The following is a 13182-nucleotide window of genomic DNA, read 5'->3' on the forward strand; positions in this document are numbered from 1 at the left end:
GAGGTAAGCTTAAAAACACTAGAAAATTAAAATAGATTTTTCAATATGTCCAAGTAATCCATAGGAAGGTAGGGGGGGAATAAAATTATTAAAAAAACAGAAGCAAATTATCAATAAAATCCCTAACACATTAAAAATACATTGAATGTAAATGGTCTAAATATGTTAATTAAATGATAGACATTGAGAGTTCGTCCAGGTAGAGTAGAGAAACAAGTTTAGTGACAGTCATATAAGTGTAAGAAAGAGCTTCATATCAAGGAGTAGTTGGATATCAAAAAAACATCCCAACCCAGGTGCAAATCAAGTCTGCCATGAGTTTCATACTAGTCCATAAATCCAATACAAATCTATAAATCAATACAAATACATAAATCTCCTTTCAGACTTACAAGCAGTCACAAGTAATGATGCAAAATGCAGGAAGTTCACCGGCCGGTGTGTGTAAAGTCTTTGGGAACCAATGGCAATGGAAGCATCGCAAGGCTCTGGGAGGTCTCAACCATGTGGCTAAGCAACAGGAAGTTGAAGGAGACAGAGTGTGTAGCCTGGCTCCAGGGAGAAAGAGATACCAGCCTCTGAAAGCAATTAATCTCAGTTGTCCCTCAATTGAGTTGCAACCTGATTCACCGGCTAAACTGTCCACATGTCTGGGAGGCTGTCCCCAGCACCATAAATTAAGTGGATTCCTGCCCCTCCCCAAAAAAGAATTTGTTCCAAAGGACGACATTGATTCTGCAGCTCTGAGAGATGGACATATCTGATCAGAGCACACGGGAGCGGATGAAGGGGCAGGAGGAGAGAGTGGAACACAGCCTGGCCCACCAGGCCGTGAGGATGATGTTCCTGAGTAGAGCAGCCAGTCCACAGAGAGAACAACATGGCTGGCCCCACTATGAGAAATGATGCCCGTCAGTGACTAAGGGCGATACAGGGGACAGCACCGGAGACACAGTGTGGGAACTGCAACTGACCTAATCCCACCACACCAAGGCAAAGCACTGGGGGAGTGCAGCGGAACAGAATGCTGAAAGTGGACTTTGGGGCCAGGGCGTGGTGCCCCAACAGTCTGGACTGTAAAACGCTCCTAAGGGCCAGCAAACAATCCCTGAACTAACTAAAAGCTTTTCTTTTGTGAAGTGTTTTGTTTTGTTTGTTGTCAGTGGTTTGTTTTGGTTGTTTTGTTGTCTGGTTGTATACTGTTGCTTTGTTTTCCTCTGTCTTGTTTTCGTGCATGTTAGTGCCTCCACAGGATTGTCTGAATAGGACAGGCTGGATGAACTATCTGGAGGAAAAACAACGGGACCGACAGTTCCGGGAGGACTTGGAGTGGGGGGGTAGAGGGGGTAAGGAAGTGGTGTTAACAAACACAGGGACAAGGGAACAACATGGGACCCAAAATGGTAGAGAGGGGGGAGTGGCAGGCCTAGTGGGAATGATCAAGGGTAAGGTTGTGTAGAGAAGAGGTATAGCTGTAGCCCAGGTGGTGACGGAGCATGGTAGTAGGGCAGGAGGAAAGTCAACAGAGATGGAGGAAAGAGCTAGAAGTCAAAGGGCATTTATGGAGGTCTAGACATGTACATGCAAATATATATAGGAGGATGGGGAAATAGATCTATATGTCTATATTTATAGGTTAAGTATTAAGGTGCCGGAAGGACCTTGGGCCTCTACTCAAACACTCCTTCAATGCATGAACACTTTCTTTTATTAAAATGGAACTCTATGAGGCTCACTCTCCTGACACAACTGCTGAAGCCAAAGTGGGTGAACAAGTAAATGTGGTGAAGAAAGTTGATGGTGCCCGGCTATCAAAAGAGATAGTGACTGGGGTCTTAAAAGCTTGAAGATAAACAAGCAGCCATCTAGCTCAGAAGCAACAAAGTCCACATGGAAGAACACACTAGCCTGTGTGATCGAGTGGTCCTGAAGGGATCAGTTATCAGGCATCCAAGAACAAAAAATTATATCATTGGCTGCACACCTCCATGATAGGATCGCTCAAGACAAACTGGTGCATAAGCAAAAGTGGTGAAGAAAGCTGATGGTGCCCGGCTATCAAAAGAGATAGTGTCTGGGGTCTTAAAGGCTTGAAGGTGAACAAGTGGGCATCTAGCTCAGAAGCAAAAAAGCCCACATGGAAGAAACACACCAGCCAGTGCGATCACGAGGTGCCAAAGGGACCAGGTATAAGGCATCATGCAAAAAAAATAGATATATATATGTACATGTATATATGTGTGTGTGTGTATACCATATTGAATGAAGGGGGAAGTGCAGAGGGGAGACCCAATAGAGATCCCCTCATAGAGGGGTTTAGGAGAGGAGATGGGTCAGTCAGGGTGCGAGATAGAACCGATGAAGAACACAGCTTTCCCCCAGATCCTGGATGCTTCCTCCCCCCAACTACCATGATCCGAATTCTACCTTGCACGGCTAGATAGGGCAGAGGTTGTTCACTGGTACATATGAGGGCTGGAGGCACAGGGAATCCAGGGTGGTGGATGATACCTTCAGGACCAAGGGTGTGAGGGGCGATGCTGGGAGAGTGGAGGGTGAGTGGGTTGGAAAGGGGGAACTGATTCCAAGGATACACATGTGACCTCCTCCCTGGGAGATAGACGGCAGAGAAGGGGGGGAGGGAGACTCTGGATAGGGCAAGATATGACAAAATAACAATGTATAAATTACCAAGGGTACATGAGGGAGGGGGGAGCGGGGAGGGAGGAGAAAAAAAGAGAGGACCTGATGCAAAGGGCTTAAGTGGAGAGCAAATGTTTGAGAATGATTGGAGCAGGGAATGTTCATATGTGCTTTATACAATTGATATATGTATATGTATGGATTGTGATAAGAGTTGTATGAGCCCCTAATAAAATGTAAAAAAAGAAAAGAGGAGAAAAAAAAATGATTAGGGCAAAGAATGTACAGATGTGCTTTATACAATTGATGTATGTATATGTATGGATTGTGATAAGAGTTGTATGAGCCCCTAATAAAATGTTTAAAAAATAAAATAAAAAAATAACAAAGTATAAAACCTCCAACAGGAGACTGAAACCAATAAAATTAAATGAAACACAATATGTGTGAACTATTGAATAAAAAGCTGGTAGACTTTTCCCCAAGTAACAATAAAAAATTAAAAAGATAAAATAAACCATTGATAGTAATAGAAACAACAAAACCTCCAGCAAAAAAAAATTCTAATTCAGATGATATCCAAGGAAAATTCGTTCAAATAGTCAAGGAATATTGAATACAACTCTTATACAAACTTCACCAAGAATAAAAGAGAGAATGGACAATCAAATGCTCAAGGAAAGAAATTACAGAGCAATAAACCTAAAGCCAACATATTGATATTTTAAACAAACCACACACATTGATATAAGACTCAGGTAAACTTGTTCATGTCTGATGATTAACAGTAGAATCTATAACAATGTCATAGGCATCTCAATTGGTTCAGCTTACACAATTCTGACAGAAGAACCAAAGTGGAGCAAACGTTCTGCCCTATGGACTCAGCTGTATGTAAGAGCAGAGATATCACTGGAGATCTTAAACTGTGGGAGCAAGTGCCTGATAAATTTCTTTGGAGAAATGTAACACGAGATGAAACATAGATTTGCTGGTATAATTCTAAAGACAAAACACAATCAAATCAATGGCTACCAAGAGGGGGACACAAACCAGTCAGAACAAAAGTGGACCAGTCAAGAGCAAAGATCAGGACAAGAATTTCGGGGAATGCTCAAGACATTTTGCTTGTTGACTTTCTAGAGAGTCAGAGAACAATAACGTCTGCTTGCTAGGGAAATGTTTTATAAAACTGGTCAACACTATATCGGAATAATGGCTAAGAAAGCTTTACCACAGCATCCTGCACCACCACAATCCTCCTGCTCATTCTTCTCATCAAACAAGTGAAATTCTGCAAGAATTTCTCTGGAAAATGATTAGACGTCTCTTACAGTCATGATTTGGCTCCTTCTGGCATCGTTTGTTCCTCTATCTTAATAAGTTTTAAGTCAATAATGTTATAAAGGATGTGTTGACCTGGTCAAATTCCCAAGAATTCATTTTTTTAGGGATGGGTTATTGGCTGTGAACACTTACAAAAATGTGTGACTTTGATAAGATTTATGTTAAAAAATGAAGTGTATACTTTGAAATTTTATCTTTTAATTATATTTTTTCAAAAATATTTTAAAGTCTACTCCTATACAAGGATGGGCACTAAAATAATAAACGTAAAAATATATGTATGGTCAAGTGATTTTCAATAGATATTTCATGATAGGTTTATGTCAACTTGGCTAGGAAAGAATTTTCCCATGATACATAATATGGTGAATTCCATAATAGGACCTTCTGTGAAGCAGCCAGGCAGTTGTGAATAAAATAGGGTAGAATAACCCCTCCTTCATCTGGTCATAGCCATCCCCTGACAGAAGGGCCACAAGAAAGAGAGCAGTCAATCAGGGTGCAGTATAGCACTGGCAAAACACACAAATTTCCTCTAGTTCTTTATTAGAACTTCCATCCCTCTCCACACCCCACCACACGTCCACTGTCATGACCACAATTCTACCTTACAAATCAGTCTAGATCAGAGCATGTACACTGGTACAGGCAAGAGCTTGCAACACTGGGAATCCAGGACAGATAACCCCCCGAGGACCAATAATGAGAGTAAGGATAACAGGAGGGGAAGGGGAAGGTGGGGGGAGAAAAGGAGGAACAGATCACAATGATCGATATATAACAACCCCCCAGGGGGTTGGACAACAGAAAAGTGTGTGAAGGGAGACTGTAGTTGGTGTAAGACATGAAAAAGATAATAATTTATGGGAGAAAGATGGGGAAAGGAGGAAATGAGCTGATCAAGTAGAAAGAAAACATTTTGAAAATGATGATGGCAGCATATGTACACATGTGCTTGACAAAATTGATGGATGGATGGATAGATTGTGATAAGACTTGTAAGTGCACCTAATAAAATGATTTTATTTTAAATCTGGTCATAGCCTTCATACAATTGAGGGAAGTTTTAATTGGGAACATCGACCTCCAGGCCTGGTGGGCCATGATGTGCTCCACTCTCTCCTCCTCCCCCTTCATTTGCTCCCGTGTGCTCCGATCAGATATGCCCCTCTTCTGGAGCTGTAGAATCAGGACCGTCCTTTGAAATAAAGTTTTCTGGGTGGAGGGGCAGATGTCCCCTTAGTAGTTGGGGTTGGGGCCAACCCCCCAGGGCCTCTCCACTGATTCCTTACTCCACGCCGGTATGTTGCATTCACATCTTGTAGCATCGGGTTGAAGTCTGGTCCCTCTATCCCTGTGGAGACAAAAACAATACCCTCACCTTGGGTGGGTTAGTCCCCTGTGCCCCCATTGCCCTTTTCTTTTTAATTTTTTTCTATTCCCCACCTCCTTTTTAGTTTTCTACCTATGTATCCCTGTATTTGGTCTGGTCCCTGCCATATTACCTGGTCCTCACCCCAGGATTATTTGTATACTTTAGCTTTTTCCCTATGCCCCTTTTGCCTTTTTCTTTTAACGCTTACCTCAGCAGCCTTTCAAGTTTTCTATATTTAACTATTGGTATCTTGAGGTCTGTTTTCTCTTTTTTTGCCCTCTGGGTGAGGTTTTTCTATGTAGTGGTCTCTTATATATGCTTGGTGAATGTTGTTCTTCTGCCCATACTGTGTTGGCAAGGATCTTCTGTAGGGCTGGGTTTCTTTTAACGTATTCTTTGAGTTTTTCCTTGTCTGAGAACACTCTAACTTCTCTATCTATCTTGATCGATAATTTGGCTAGGTAGAGTATTCTTATTTTGCATTGTTTTCCTTCAATTTTTGGAATATGTTACTCTACTCTCTCCTCTTCTTCATAGTTTCTGCTGATAGTTGTGAGCATATTCTTATTTGGAAACCTTTATATGTGATTGCTTGTTTTTCCCTAGATGCTCTCATGATTTTCTCCTTTTCCTCAAAGTTGGATAATTTAACCATTATGTGCCTTGGTGACTTCTTCTTGGGATCAAATCTAGCTGGTGTTCTTTCAGCCTCCTGAATGGTTGCCTGGTTTTCATTCTCAAAGCTGGGGAAGCTTTACTCTAAGAATTCTCTCACTAATGTTGTAGATGACTTCTTTGTTGTGTCTTCCTCCAGTAAGTCAATAATTCTAATGTTTTTCCACTTCACAGCATCAGACATAGGTCTTAAGTGTTCTTCAGCTTCTCTGATGATATTATTAGATTTTTGTTCGCATTTGTTAAAGTCTGCTGGGCTGTTCTACAAGTCACCAGGCCAGGAGGTCAATGTTCCCAATTAGAACAGCCAGACCACAGAGAGGACCACATGGCCCCACTATGAGACATGATGTCCCACACTGACCCATAACCCTACAGGAGACAACACTGGGGATACACTGAGGGAATTGCACCCGATGAGCTACTGACACATCGAGGCAAAATATTAAGGGAGTGCAACAGAACAGAAAAGGGAATGGAGCGGCCAGGTCACCAGGGAATGCTGAAGGTGGACTTTGGGGCTGAGCATGATGCCTCAACAGACTGGACTGGAAAACTCTCCTAAAGGCCAACAAACAATCCTTCAACTAAATACAAGCTTTTCTTTCTTGTTTTGTTGTTGTCATTGGTTTGTTTGTTTTTTGTTTGTTTGTTTTTCTTCTTCTTCATCTTTTTTTGCCATGTACCAGTGACAGGGCTATGGAGGCTGCTGAAAAGGAACAGCCCCCATGCATACATCACAGTATTGCTCTGGCCCATTGCCATCCACTGGAGCGCTGTACCTGAACAACAGCACCCAGCAACCATAGGGCATGGTTTGTTGTTTTTTTTGTTGTTGTTGTTGTATGTTGTTGCTTGGCTGTGCTCTGTCTTGTTTTTGTGCATGCTACTATCTCCGAAGGTCTGTCTAAATAAGATAGGCTGGATGAACAGTTTGAGGAGAAAACAGGGGTACTGATAGTTCCATGGAGACATGGGGAGGTGGGGATAAGGTAGTGGTGTTAATAAACCCAGGGACAAGGGAACAACAAGTGATCCAAATTGGTGGTGAGGAAGGTGTGAGAGGCCTGGTTGGGCATGATCAAGGGTAATGTAACTAAGAAGAATTTCTGAGACCCTGGTGGTGACTGAACATGATAGTGGGACAGGAGGGAAGTCAAAAGAAATAGAGGAAAGAGCTGGGAGGCAGAGGGCATTTATAGAGGTCTAGATAAAGACATGTACATATGCAAATATATTTATACTTGAGGATGGGGAAATAGATGTGCATTGGACCTCCTCTCAAGTACCCCCTCAATGCAAGAATACTTTCTTCTATTAAATTGGCATTCTATGATACTCACCTTCACAGCACAACCGCTGAAAATAAAGTGGGTGAACAACTAAATGTGGTGAAGAAAACTGATAGTACCCGTCTATCAAAAAAGATAGCGTCTGGGGTCTTAAAGTGTTGAAGGTAAAGAAGCGGCCATCTGGCTCAGAAGTAATAAAGCGCACATGGAAGAAGCACACCTGCCTGTGTGACCACGAGGTATTGAAGGGATCAGTTATCAGGCATCAAAGAACAAAAATCATATCATTTTGTGCTCACCTCCCCGATATAACCACTGAAGACAAATGGGTGCATAAGCAAATGTAGCGAAGAAAGCTGATGGTGCCTGGCTATCAAAAGATATAGCATCTGGGGTCTTAAAGGTTTGAAGGTAAACAAATGGCCATCTAGCTCAGAAGCAACAAAGCCCACATGGAAGAAACATACCAGCCTGTGTGATCACAACGTATCAAGGGATCAGGTATCAAGCATCATCAGAACAAAAAATCTTACCATAGTGAATGAGCAGGACAGTGCAAAGTGGAGACCCAAAGCCCATTTGTAGGCCACTGGACATCCCCTTTACAGAAAGGTCTTGGTGAGGATATGAGCCAGTCAGGGTGCGTTGCAGCAACGATGAAAAATACAAATTTCCTCTAGTTCCTAAATGCTTCCTCTCCCCCTCCCCCCACTATCATGATCTGAATTCTGCCTTGCAAGTCTGGGTAGATCAGAGGATGTACACTAGCACAGCTGGGAACTGGAAACACAGGGAATCCAGGGCGGATGATCCATTAACGACCAGTGGTGTGAGTGGCGATACCGGGAGTGAAGGAGGAGGGTGGGTTGGAAAGGGGGAACCTATTACAAGGATCTACATGTGACCTCCTCCCTGGGGGATGGACAACAGAAAAGTGAGTGAAAGGAGATGTCAGACAGGGCAAGATATGACAAAATAATAATTTATAAATTATCAAAGTTTCATGAGGGAGGGGGGTGTAGGGAGGGAGAGCAAATGTTTTGAGAATGACAAGGGCAACAAATGTACAAATGTGCCTTACATGATTGATGTATGTATGAATTGTGATAGGAGTTGTATGAGCCCCTAATAAAATGAATTTTTTTAAATGAGGAGCTGATACCTAGGGCTCAAGTAGATGATGGCAACAAATGTACAAATGTGCTTGATAAATGGTTGTATATATAGATTGTGATAAGAACTGTACGAGCCCCCAATAAAATGATTGGGGGGGGGGAAATTGAGGGAAGTTTAATCTACTGAGTGTAGATTGACTACGTGGAAAATACTTCACTTCTGGTGAGTCTAGATCCTGCATCTGTTTGTCCACCTCCTTCTGCCAATCCCTGAAGCCACCAGTGGTGTGACAACTTTGAATTCATTCAGCTGAACCCAGAATCACTGAGGTCTGCATCCTGTGGTCCTCCTGCTCCATCTACATCAATGGTTCTCACCCTGTGGGTCACGATGCTTTAGGGGTCAAAAGACCCTTGAACCGGGTCATCCGATTCATAAGAGTAGCAAAATTACAGTTATGAAGTAGCAACGAAAATAATTTTATGGTTGGGGAGTCACCACAACAAGAGGAATTGTAAGGGTCGCAGCATTATGAAGGTTGAGAACCACAGACATAAATGGACGAAAAATCATCATTACCTTGGGATAGGTCAAGTTATTTTCAATAAGAAACAGAAAGCAACTAACAGTAAAAGAAAATACATATCTTAATTTAAAACCTTTTTCTCTTTAAAAGAAAACATTAGAAGGAAGATAGCAAGAATAGGAATGAATAATTATATCATTTATCTGACAGGCATATCTACATATATTTATATTTGTCAGATATATCCAAAATGCACAAAGAATTCTTTAAGCACAGTAATGTGTTTTGGGGGCAGAGGGGTACGATGACAGCAATCAGATCATAGTGGGAGGTGAAAGACTAGAATATACCACGCAATATTGGATTTAAATATAAGTCATTAAAGATGACTATAAATTCATAATGTATTTCTGGTGTGTGTTTGTATATGTGTGTGTGTCTTTGACTCTGGTGGCATAGTGATTACACGTTGGGTTGCTAACTACAAGGTCTGCAGTTTGACTCCACTACCTGCTCCGCAGGAGAAAGAATGGGCTTTCTACTCCTGTAGAGTCTCAGAAACTCACAGGGGAAGTTCTACCCCTGTCCTATAGGTTGGTTCTGAGTTTATTTTTTGTTTGATGTGTATGTAACTGAATGTGTGAGTGTGTGTGTGAAAGTGCATGCTTACCCCAAAATTGACTGCCAACCACTCCATGCAGACTCATAGCAACCCTATAGAACAGGGTAGAACGGCCTCTGTGAGTTTCCCACGACTACAACTCTGGAAGAATAGATAGCCTCCTCTCTCTTCGGCAGAAAGACTGCTGCTTTTAAACTGCTTACCTTGCAGGTAGAAGCCAGAGCCGTCTTAAACATGATGACACCAGAGCTACTAGCAGGACAAAAACATCCTCACACATAGCTATTTATTTATTTAAATAATAGTGTGGTATGATAACTTATTTAGAGGCAACTTTTTTCTTCGCTGCTACAGAAAGAATGAAGAATCTGAAGAATGAAGAGGAAATGTGATTCTCTCTTTTCAACCCTTCCTTATAGAGTTTGACCTGCCAACAGTGCATCCGCTGGGCTAATACACTGCTAGGTGCTTTTATGGCCAGGCCACACATTGTCAGACTCCCAAAAGATAGCCTGCAAACAGATCTTTTGATATAATTCCAAGGCTAGGTGGGACTGAAGTGGATTTGTTGACATGAAAGAGAGTCGCTGGTGACCCCGCACAGAGAAGGTAGGAGTTTGCCTCAGATGGGGAACAGGAAGTCAAAATGGTTTTCAAGAAGGCAATACCAGTCTGGTCTTACCTGACTGTGGTTTCCTGTCTGAGGAAACACCTGGAGGACACCTGTGGAGAATGGCTATGAAGCAAGAGGTTTGTGCTGAAATTGCTGGCAAAGCAGAAGAGAAGCTGGTCATTACCAGAACAACTGGAGAGGCTACTAAAATTGGGAGAGTTTTACTACTCCTTCTCTGGCTCATTCCCCAGAACTACCAACTCTATTCCCATGTAATAAATTAAAAATTGATTGGTTAATTTAGCAGGGGCCCACAAGAACCTTGTTCAATACTTACAGGAAATGTCTGTTCTGTTAAGTGTTTCTTTGGCAGATCATTCCACAAATTTCCAATAACAATCATAACCATTGGTTCCTCCGATGCATCTCAGAGGCTGGGAGCTGCTTCCCTGAGCACCTTTATAACTCCTATCTAACTCCAGTAAATGGCATCACCACAAAGCTGTCCTGGTGCATTCGTGACTTTCAGCTCAGCAAGCAAGCTGCCCTGACTTCTACTTGCAACTCATGTCTCTATCTGTTCCCGAGCTGAGCAAACCCAAACCCTGATAGGAAAGAGCATGTGTGTCATGAAAATGGTAGAAACTATGGCTGTGATTGCTTAGTGAAGATTTGACTCCCGGTGACATGGCCTATCCACCATAAGCAACAACTTCTGCAAATTGCCCTCTACTGATCATTTATGGGAATGCCAACCCCTGCAAGAGGGCATTGACAAAGCCTTGTGTCATAGAGAGAATCCCTGGTGATGCAATGAGGTAAGCACTGGGCTGTTAACCCAAAGGTTTGTGGTTCAAACCCAGCAGCCTTTCCATTCAAGAAAGATGAGACTGTCTGCTTCCATACATTTGCAGCACCAGAAATCCTATGGAAAAGTTCTATTCTTTCCTCTAGGGTCACTATGAGTGGAAACTGACTTCATGGCAGTGGGCCCAGAAATGGATGTATCCAATGGAAGAATAAGTGATTGGAAGGGTAGGTGGGAATTCACAACACTGTAGGCTTTTCCTTTTTCTTGAAAAGAGGCAGCCTGTAAAACAATGGTTCTCAACCTGTGGGTCATGACCCCTTTGGGCATTGAAGGACCTTTTCACAGGGGTCGCCCAATTCATAATGGTAGCAAAATTATTGTTATGAATTAGCAAAGAAAATAATTTTATGGTTAGGGGCTCACCACCACATGAGAAACTATATGAAAGGGCATGGATTAGGAATGTTGAGAACCATTGCTGTAAAACATGCATGATTTGGAATTGGCTGAGGAATTCAGGGGAGAGCTGTTGAATTCCACCTGCTATAATAGGAGCCCTGGTGATACAGTAGGTTATCCATTAGGCTGCTAACAACAAGGTCAGTGGTTCAAACCCAACCCTTCTGTAAAGATTTAAAATTTCAGAAACCCACAGGAGAAGCTCTACTCTGATTTTCAGGGTCACTGTGAGTGGGAATCCACTCAATGGCAGTTGGTGAATGCTATAATTATCCTAAAATCCTCTGAACACTCCTCTTGACCAGGCATTAGCAACATTAATTGTGATAATCAAATGACAACTCACACTCTCTAGTGTTTAATTCTATACTAGACACTAAAAAACTAAATTCACTGCTATCAAGTCTATGCAGGTTCATAGCAACCCTATGGAACAGGGTAGATCTGCCCCGTTGTGGGTCTCAGCACCTTTTACTACTTTACAGAAGTAAAAAGCCTCATCTTTCTCTCAAGGAGCAGCTGGTGGCTCCAAACTGCTGACCTTGTGTTAGCAGCCCAGTGCATGATCATTATGCCCCCAGTACTCTAATTAGTATTTAACTCATTTGAATACTGTAATTTGTATGGTATTCCCTATCATAAGAATAAGGAAATTGAGGCAAAAAGTCACTTAAAATTTTTTAAATGGCAGAACTGAAATTCAAACCCAGGAAGCCCAAAAGTGGATTCCATATTTTTCACCATCATTATACTAAGCCTCTGATCCAGCCCAAACATTACATTCTTCCTAATTAAATATGGCTTTTCAAAAATGACCACTATACTCTCTTTAATGATAAAGACACTGAACAAATAAAATCTTCCAGCAGTGTTTTAAGTGTGACATTTTTAATGCAATTGGCATTAGAATCAATAGAAATTCAGGCTATGGCACCATTAAAAAACATCACAATGTTAAGAAATTCTCAACCTATTTAAAATCATATAAATTATTTTTCATGAATAAATAAAATATTTATTATAATGTAACTGTCAATGTTATTACTAATTAATAAAAAGTCAAAGTAAAAAGAGTTTGGCACATGTCTTACAACAAATCAGATCTCAGCCATGAACATGGCTAGGGACAGCATCAGGTGAGAAATCATGGCATTTCTTAAAAATCACAAAATTATTCAAATGGTCTGATGAAAACATGGATGCTACAACTTAACTTGCCTATGGAGTATTTTTATAATAACAAGTGTATGGTGTAGTTTTAATTTATAATTGATTCCACATGAACATCCCACTACCACTCCATCCAGTCCTTTCTAGTGCACAGCAATCCTATCTGGGAGTCCTGGGACTATAAGCCTTTCCTGGGCAGTCAGCCTCATCTTGCTCTTGAGGAGGCCCCTGCTACTAGCAATTCATTGCTCACCCAACAGCACCACCAGATTGCATATCTCACATCAACATACCAACGAATAAATATTTAAAATGTGTTTCTAAAAGACCATGTGGATAACAGACAGCACTGCTGGCAGAATGGGGAAGGACCAGTCTGAGACACTCATAACAGAGGACAATGATAGTCATGGGGATAACCTGGAACTGAGCAGCCACATCCTCCACGCTCTAATCCCCCTCCTCCTCTTGACTGATACCACTTGTTCTCCAGCCAAGAGGACTTGTTCAGAAACATATTTAATTAGGTAGTG

General features: G+C 41.7%; 1 protein-coding gene and 1 non-coding gene across 2 annotated transcripts in view; one reads left to right on the forward strand and one right to left on the reverse strand.

Annotated features, from left to right (window-relative positions):
- LOC142451657 (antigen WC1.1-like) overlaps window positions 1-13182 on the forward strand; it is a 117112-nt gene that overhangs the window by 43966 nt on the left and 59964 nt on the right. The window lies entirely within an intron of this gene.
- On the reverse strand, window positions 6719-6852 carry LOC142452290 (small nucleolar RNA SNORA84). The gene has a single exon (XR_012785307.1). It is a non-coding gene; the product is annotated as a small nucleolar RNA SNORA84 (small nucleolar RNA).

This window comes from Tenrec ecaudatus, chromosome 6, assembly GCF_050624435.1.
Source record: "Tenrec ecaudatus isolate mTenEca1 chromosome 6, mTenEca1.hap1, whole genome shotgun sequence".
Lineage (NCBI taxonomy): Eukaryota > Metazoa > Chordata > Mammalia > Afrosoricida > Tenrecidae > Tenrec > Tenrec ecaudatus.